This window comes from Nycticebus coucang, chromosome 12 (genome assembly GCF_027406575.1).
Source record: "Nycticebus coucang isolate mNycCou1 chromosome 12, mNycCou1.pri, whole genome shotgun sequence".
In the NCBI taxonomy this organism is placed as follows: domain Eukaryota; kingdom Metazoa; phylum Chordata; class Mammalia; order Primates; family Lorisidae; genus Nycticebus; species Nycticebus coucang.
In genome coordinates this window covers 26,001,845-26,010,766 of record NC_069791.1, presented here as the reverse complement: position 1 = coordinate 26,010,766, position 8,922 = coordinate 26,001,845, and the positions used below count along the sequence as shown (strand labels likewise).

At 38.4% G+C, this 8,922-nt stretch overlaps 1 pseudogene across 1 annotated transcript; it reads right to left on the bottom strand.

The window, feature by feature from the left end:
- Positions 1–872: 872 nt before the first annotated feature.
- LOC128561729 (T-complex protein 1 subunit beta-like) lies at positions 873–2,634 on the bottom strand (annotated as a pseudogene). Its single transcript, XR_008373323.1, has one exon. The product of XR_008373323.1 is annotated as a T-complex protein 1 subunit beta-like (transcript).
- Positions 2,635–8,922: the final 6,288 nt, after the last annotated feature.

Genomic DNA, 8,922 nt, shown 5'->3' with positions numbered 1-8,922 from the left:
TTGAGGGTATGAAGATCTTTTTTCTTATATATTTTCATCCACTAATTTTAACATCTGTCAATTATTTCTTGCCTATAACAATTATTACTGGGATGTTCATCCAATAGCGGTTTTCTATTTCCATCATTCTTTCTACATTTATTTTTTCTTTTTCTTTTTTTCTTTTAAAATATTAATTAAGAGGGGTACAAGTGCTTTGTTACAAGGGTATCTTTTATAATGCCTAAGTTAGGGCTTTGGGTGTGTATTCTTTCTATATTTATTAAGGGGAATACTACTATTCAAACCAATAGCTACCTTTTGTCCCAATTTTTTATTTCTTCCATTATTTATATCAGTATGGAATCATGAATATTTATTTTCTTCTATTGGTTGTAGGCCATTAGAAAAGAAAAATAAGGAGGGAAGGGTGTGGGGCCTTGGTGTGTGCCACACCCTTTGGGGGCAAGACAAGATTGCAAGAGGGACTTTGCCTAACAAATGCAATCAGTGTAACCTGGTTTATTGTACCCTCAATGAATCCCCAACAATAAAAAAAAAGAAAAAGAAAAACAAAGAAAGATAGAAAGGGGAAGGAAAGAAGGACAATGCTGATCTTTCCCTGGAATATTATTGATAAGACTTGTAGGATACTGTTGCTAATAATGTAAACATAGAAAATTATGTATGAGAAGTATTCCATTGGAAAAAACTTAGAATTTTAGAAAGAACACAAACTATAGCAAATTTTTTACAGTGCCTACATATTTTAATTATTATTTTTTAATTATTCAAATTTTTATTCTAATGCATGGCATTAAAGAGAAATTAACTTTGTAATCAGCTGAATCATATGGAAAGTGACACAGCAAATAAATTAGACCCATGTTTAAAGAGAAGATCAGCTAAATGTCAAAACTTGAGGATATAATGGGCATATAGATAAACACAGATTCCACAGTTGTCTTTAAGGCTGAAGTCTTTCAAATACAATATTGCTATGAACTGGTCCAAAGATCAACACTATATAGGAAGGCTCAACAGGGGTGGTGATCAGGGACATATTTCCTTGGTGCTGCTTTGATGATATTGTCCACTCGGAGAATCAACTCTGCTGCTCCAGCTGCACTCAAAAGAACTTGTTGCTTCACTTGAAAACTTTCTGTTACACTAGGTACAGACATATCTCCAATGGTACCTTCTCTCATATCCAGCCCAGCAATTACATTGCCTTCACTGTGAGCAGCCCAGAGCTGGGCCACCAGATTGTACTGTCATAGCCTGCATTGTCAGCTATGATGATTGGCAACATTCTTAGTGATTTAGCAAAAGACTCCATTGCAACAGCTTCTTTGCCTGGCATTCTATTGGCAAGCATCGCGGCATGAGCCATCAACATCTCAGAACAGCCTCCTTCGTAAACTGTTCTAGAATCCTTCACAGTTTGGGCAAGAACACACAGCATATCATGCAAAGATCTTTCTGCTTCATCTAAAATCTGTTGAGTGGCACCACGCAGAACAATGGTGCAAGCCTCACCAAGGGCAACCCCAGAAAAGTGAATGAGTTTGTCTTCTCCAATCATGACTTCCTCAGTAAGTTTGCAACTTCCAAGCTTCACCAGTTCTGGGTGATCAAAGGTAGAGGCAATTTCACCACCTGTAACTAGAGCAAGGCATTCCACGGCTACAAAATCTTCATGCTCAATAGCAACACCAAAGAGCTGTTCAGGATAATTATAAATTAACTGCCTGTTAATAAAGCAATTTATTCCATGCTAAAGAATATGCTCCACTTTCTCCTTCATTTTTTTCCTTCTCTGCATGTTCTATTTCTACAACCTTTGCTGTAGAATCAACTCTTACCCAGGAACCAAATATCTTTATTTTGTCTGTATTCATTTCAGTAGTTGCAATAAGAATTTTAGCATTTTCAATTTGTTTTGGTTGATTTACTCCAACTTTTCCAATAGAAAGCCTTCATCTAAATAGGAATCTGCCAGACTTACTCCTAGCTTCTTGATGACATGAATTGCCTCTAGATTACCAGAGCCTTTTAGTCTGAGAACAGTTTCCACAGCTAACTTAGTAAAGTGGTCTTTGATATGAGTTAGAAGTTTTGAGGATAATGTTGTTCCTGCAATATTCATTAGGTCTTGATGGAATTTAACTTCATCAGAACCATGATCAACTGTGGAATGCAACAGAGCCTCTCTTGCAGCCTTTGTAGTGTCTCTCCAACCTGCAATGATGGTCTCTGGATGAATCCTTTTTGCAATTAAAGATTCTGCTTCCCTTAGTAATTCTGCTGCTAAAACAGGAACTGAGGTAGTGCCATCACCAGCCTCATCATCTTGAACTCTTGACGTATCAATTAAAACTTTAGCTGCTGGACTGTCAACACCAATGTTTTTGAGAATGGTGGCACCATCGTTGGTTACCATAAGAGAAACATCTCGTCCACTCCTTAAGAGAATTTTGTCCATGCCCTGGATCCCAACATGCTCTTTACCAAGTCTCCAATGGTAATGGCACCGATAAAAGATGACAGATGAGCTGTCTCTGCTCTCTCTTCATCAGCTCCAGCCTTGAAGATGTTTACAGGTGCAAGGGAGAGGGACGTCATGGTTCTGAGGAGCTCAGCACGGACACAACTCCCTCACAGCTCCTGCCACCGGGCCCACAGTGAACAGGAACCATATTTTAATTATTTAAATATAAAGGTAAAAAAATTCCATTTTAGTAAAACAAAAAAGAGAACTATTAACGTACACTTCAAGCAATTGTCAAAACGAATCACTATTTTCCCTGGTGGTGCCTGGCTCCAGCCTATCCTCTCTTCGGCTGAACCCACACTGAATACCAGATGTGAATACCGGAACAACTACCAAGTTGTCTGTGAATCTTTTTTATATCATTATGATTTTGGAAACATTTGGTGAAAAAAAAAAGAAATTTAGTGACTCTAAAATCAAAATACTAATAGTGTCATGGGCTATATACACGTATATTTTTCTAATAGGATTTTTCCCCCAAATCAGGTTTTTTTTTCTACTCCTGTTAACCTGAGAAGGGTTCCACAGTATCACGTAGCTTTGAAGTTAAAATGAAAGGACGGTTTGATACTTGCGTTTCTAAGATGTCCTGTTTGCCATCTCCATACCTGAAATTTCCATGTTCTTTTCAGAATTTCCTTATTCTTGTCACAGTTTAAGCCTCCTGTTCATACTTACTCCCACCTAGATCACTTTCATAATTCTATTTTTATTCTTTATCAAATCCATGTCTTCTCAACGTATCCTGCTTGGCAATAAACTCCACTCACTGGACAGTAAACTGTTCCCTACATTTTTGTCCAGTGCAATGGCTCAAAAAGACGCTTAATGAACAAAAGGAGGATGAATGTCACCTTCTTCAAGCCAAAACATTAACTAACCTGAACCTTAGTTAAGGAAACACTAGCTACTTTTCATGGAACACACCTCTGACAATTAAGTAGCAATACATTTTACAGTGCACATGCTGAATAAGTACACGTGCCCCAGAGTTTTATTTTGATCTTGCTTGTTTTCAATTTGTGAAACAGTTCAGGAGAACATATAAAAATTGGATGGAAAGTTTCACCATATATCATGTCTATCATCTTCCAGACTGAGACTTTAGACTAAGAACAAGTCGACATAAACAATTAAGAGTACACATTAAAATTCTACATTTAGATATAAATAAAATTCTGTGAATGTATAGAGAAAACCATGCTAACATGTGAACCATGATGCATTATTATTTTTTATTGCTTCTCCCAGCTCCTTTTACTCCTCATTATGCACATTTAATGTTTTATTTGGCAGCATCACACATCAATAATTTCTAATTATTATACACACAAAATTATGTTGTTTTATTTTTACTAATGGATAGGTGGAGTGATTTTTAAATGTCATGTCTTGAGAGGCTGAGGCCTCCCACCTCCCACTTGGGACTCTGAGCCTGAGGTAAAGGTCAAGGTCAGGATGGCAGTGGCCAGGCCTTGGGTATGAGCTCCCTGGGTGCCATCTCCAGAGTGTGGTACCCAGGGTGAAGCAGGTCCTGGAGGAGTTGGACTTGGAGACAGGGATTCACTTGGTAACCTTGCATAGTGGTAGCTATAGCAGCTTACTATCCCAGCACACAACTATGCTGCATTCTTGCTGGAAAATAGAGCCAAATGGTATTCCCAAATCCACAGAATGCTACCAACTACACCAGGTCACCTACTGGGGGCACACTGTAGTGGCTCAGCTTTTGCTTTCTCATGGGCTTAAATTCAAGATGGCAGATGATGACAACTTCTCCAGTCTGCACAAGGTTGCTTTGATGGGTCAAGAGGACCTTTGTTCCCTCCTTGGAAATTCAGCTTAGTGTTGAGGTTGTCTGGGATAAAACAGCATAAGCAACATGACCTGAACCTTCTAATAGTTATTGCTATGAATAGTTGTGCACCCTCCTCTGCAAATTCGTATGTTGAAACCAAATGTGATGGTATTCAGAGAAGGGGCCTTTGAGAGGTAATTAGGTTACGATGAGGTTGTGACAGTGGGTTCCTCATAAAGCATTGTGTGTTTGTGAAAGAGACACACAGAGCTTGCTCTCTCTCTCTCCCTTTCTCTCTCTCTGTCTCTGTCCTCTTACACATGCAGAAAGAAGAGATAATGTGAGGACACAGCTAGGTGATCATCTACCAGCCAGGAGCAGAGCCCTCACTGGTAACTGAATAGGCCAGCACTTTCACTTTGGACTTTCCAGCCTGCAGAACTATAAGAAATAAATTTCTGTTGTTTAAGCCACTCAGCCCAAGATATTTGTTATGGAAGGCTCAGCAAACTAAGACCAATTCTGGTACCAAAAAGTGGGAAGCTGCTGTAAACAAACATATAAGCCGGTGGAGGTGGTTTGGGAGCTGAATAACAGGTAGAGGCTGGAAGAGTTTTGAGATACATGATAGAAATATGAACCTTAAAGGTAATTCCAATGAGGTCTTAGATGGAATTGAGTAACATGCTTTTGGAACTGAAGGAAAGCCAATCCTTATTAGAAAGTAGCAAAGTACTTGACTGAACCGTGTTATAGTGTTTTGTGGAAGGTAGAATTTGCTAGCAATGAAACTGTATATGTAGCTGCGGAGATTTATAAATAAAGTGTTAAAGGAATGGCTTGGTTCTTCCTGACTCCTTATAGTAAAATGCAAAAGGAGAGAGATGAATGGAAGAATTAATTGTTAATCAAAAGGGAACCAGAACTTCAAGATTTAGAAAATTCTCAGCTGACCCATATTGTAAAAAGTTAGAATTTATTTTGAAAAGAATACCAGGGGTGTGGCTGGTATTCTTATCAATCAATAAAGAGTTTACAGGATTTTCTAAGAAACATTGCAAGTTTGAACTGAAGGGGATAGAAATAGGATGAAATGATGTAGGGCTTCATCAAGAAGAGGGAAATGATAGATGAGATTGTTAGCTCTTTTTTTGTTGATTAATTTGAGTTCTCTATTGATCCTAGTTATCAAGATTTTGTCAGATTCATAATATGTAATTATCTTTTCCCATTTTGAAGGTTGTCTATTTGTTTTCATTGTTGGCAAGAGACATGAACAGAACCTTCACAGAAAAATACAGATGAATGGCTAACAAACACATGAAAAAAATGCTCATCATCCCTCATCATCAGAGAAATGCAAATCAAAACCACCCTGAGATATCACCTAACCCCACTAAGATTAGCACACATCACAAAATCCCAAAATTACAGATGCTGGTGTAGATATGAAGAGAGGGGAACACTTTTACACTGCTGGCAGGACTGCAAACTAATACAACGTCTTTGGAAAGAAGTATGAAGAATCCTCAGAGAACTCAAATTGGATCTCCCATTTGATCCTGAAATCCCACTACTAGGCATCTACCCAGAAGAAAAAACATGATTTTATCATAAGAACATATGCACTAGATTGTTTATCGCAGCTCAATTGCCAAGATGTGGAAACAACCTAAATGCCCATCAACATAGGAATGGATTAACAAACTGTGGTATATGTATACTACAGAATACTATTCAGCCATTAAAAAAGATGGAGACTTCACATCTTTTGTATTAACCTAGATGGGGTGGAATTGAAACACAATCTTCTTAGTAAAGTATCACAAGAAAGGAAAAGCAGGGCAGTGCTCATAGCTCAGTGGGTACCAGCCACATACAATGAGCCTGGCCAGCTAAACAACAATGACAACTGCAACAAAAAAATAGCCGGGCACTGTGGAGAGCACCTGTAGTCCCAGCTACTTGGGAGGCTGAGGCAAGAGAATCACTTAAGCCCAAGAGTTTGAGGTTGCTGTGAGCTATGATGCTACTGCACTCTACAGAGGGTGACACAGTGATACTCTGTCTCAAAAAAAAAAAAATTGAAAAGCAAACGTCCAATGCACTCAATACTAATATGAAGCCTGTAGATGATCTAATTCATGCTCACATGGGAGAAAATCTGATTTTAATTCAAGTTGGAGGAAGGAGGAATGAGGGAGAGGTGAGGTTTGGGGTTGCTCTCACTAAATGGGCACAATGTAGGGGTACATGGCACACCTTTTGGGTGTAAGACACAACTACAAGAGGGACTCTACCTAACAAATTCAAATATTGTGACATGGTTGTTTGTACTCTCACATTGACCTGAAATTAAAAAAAAAAAAAACTAGAAGAGAGAAAATGACCCTGAAGGTGATTCAGAGCTCATCAGGGCCACTGCCTTGGTTTCAACAGGACAAAAGACCTATGCCTGATAGAGGTGTGGCACCCCTATCTAGAGCCACAGGGTGGTGGTGTCATCCCAGTAGGTCTAGAGAGCACAGTGCTAAGAAAAAAAGAATTATTCTCAGGCCTCCAAATGGAATTTGCCATATGAGGTCTTGGATTTGCTTGAGACCAGTCACCCCTTTGTTTTTTCTTATTTCTCCTTATTGGAATGGAAATGTCTGTTTTATGCTTGTTTCACCATGGTATTTTGGAAGCACATAACTTTTTCAGTTGTACAGTTCCACAGGTGGGTATGAATGTTGCCTCACTATGAATCATACCTTGAATCTCACCCATATATGTTTTCAATTATATTCAGATGAGACTTTGGACTTGAAACTTCAGAGTTGATGATAAAATGAGCCAAAAAAAATTAGGAGCTGTGAAGATGGAATGAATGTATTTTTCATGGGAGAAAGACATGGATTTTGGGAGACCAAAGGTGGAATGTTGTCAACTGAATGTGTCTTTCCCATAATTCTTACGTTGATGCCCTAACCCACAAAGTGATTGTATTTGAAGATGAAGCCTTTGGGAGGTAATTAGTGTTAGATGAAGTCATGAGGGTATGGCCCTCATGATGGCATTAGTGCCCTTATTAGAAAAGGAAAGGAGATTCATTCATTCTCTCTCTCTTTCTGTCTCTTTTTCTCTTTACCCCAGTACCCCATCCCTCATGTAAGAACACAAGGAGAAGGTGGCCATCCACAAGCCAATGAAAGAGCCCTCATCAGGAACCAAAGAGGCTGGCACCTTCATCTGAGACTTTCCTTCAAAAAGAAATAAAGTTCTGTTGTTTAAGCTACTCAGTCTATGGTTTTTGTTATGGCACCCAAGCAGGCTAAGACAATGATTTTCAGGATGTGTTTTCCAGACAAATTGCCACAATCCCATCTCCGACTGAATTTCACTCATACTTAGCTCATCACCCATGTCCCTCTCCTTGGGCAGTATCCATGCGGGAGACTAAGGCCAAAAAAGAGTTGATCAGATTATCTATTTCTAGTTTTTAAAAGAGATTAGAATGGAGACAAGAAAAACAGATTCAAAGGTGAGGAATGCAAGTCCTCAAGCCTAGACAGATGACCAGTTCCAAATTATTCATGTTATGATGCCTGCCCATTTGAGGGGCAGAGGCATGAGATTTCTCTCTCTCAGTCCATACACAAAAATAAATTCCTAGAATATTAAATACCTGCATATAAAACACCAAAGGTATATATGATAAATATTAGAAGTTAATAGAAGATATACGACACAAATCAAAAGCTATGCAGGAAAAGCTTGACAAATTCGAGGGTACAAAAATTTTAAACTGCAAAATAAGTGACTTTAAACAAAGTTAAAAGATAAGTAACAACAAATGAAAAAGATTTCTATAAATGTATTACAAAGGATTGATAGCCAGAAAACATAAATCTCCTGCAAATCAAAATGAAAAGACAAAAAAGAAGTTCACAAAATGAGCAAAGGAGATGGACTGACCATTCACAGAAGAGGTAATCAACAACAGATCAACCCTACTCGTGAGTAGGAAGATGCAAAATCAAGTAATAAGTCAATAGCATTTTTTACCCATCAGATTGTTAATAATAAAGACAGTCTCAGAGAATCACAAGTGTTGACAAGGGTTGGGTGCGCTTGCATGCTTCTTATAATGTGCCAAGCATGCCTCTCAGAATTTTACATATACTAACTCACTTAATTCTCACAATCACCCCATGGGTAGGGGCTAGATGGCCATCTACATTTTACAGTTGAACTGAGGGACATGTTTCAACGACTCCAGAGTCAGTACTTTTAACCCTTACATTACATTGCCTGTAAATTGGTAGCAACCTCCCTGTATGGCATTTGGCTGTAATGAAATGTTTAAATGAGCATCCACACAGAGACACAAAGTCTGGAATTAGAGGCCTTAGGTTGAGGTCTGAACCCCACTAATTACTATTGAGTGCAAACAAGCCACTTCACTGCTCTGAGTTCCAGAGTTTTCTTTTCTAAGATGGTTCTAAAATGTTCTAAAATGCTTTCTATATAGTTGTGTTGTGAGAATTAAAAGAGACAATTAAAAACCTTTTACCAAATGAAAAGGCTTTAATATATTCTTCTCATTTTA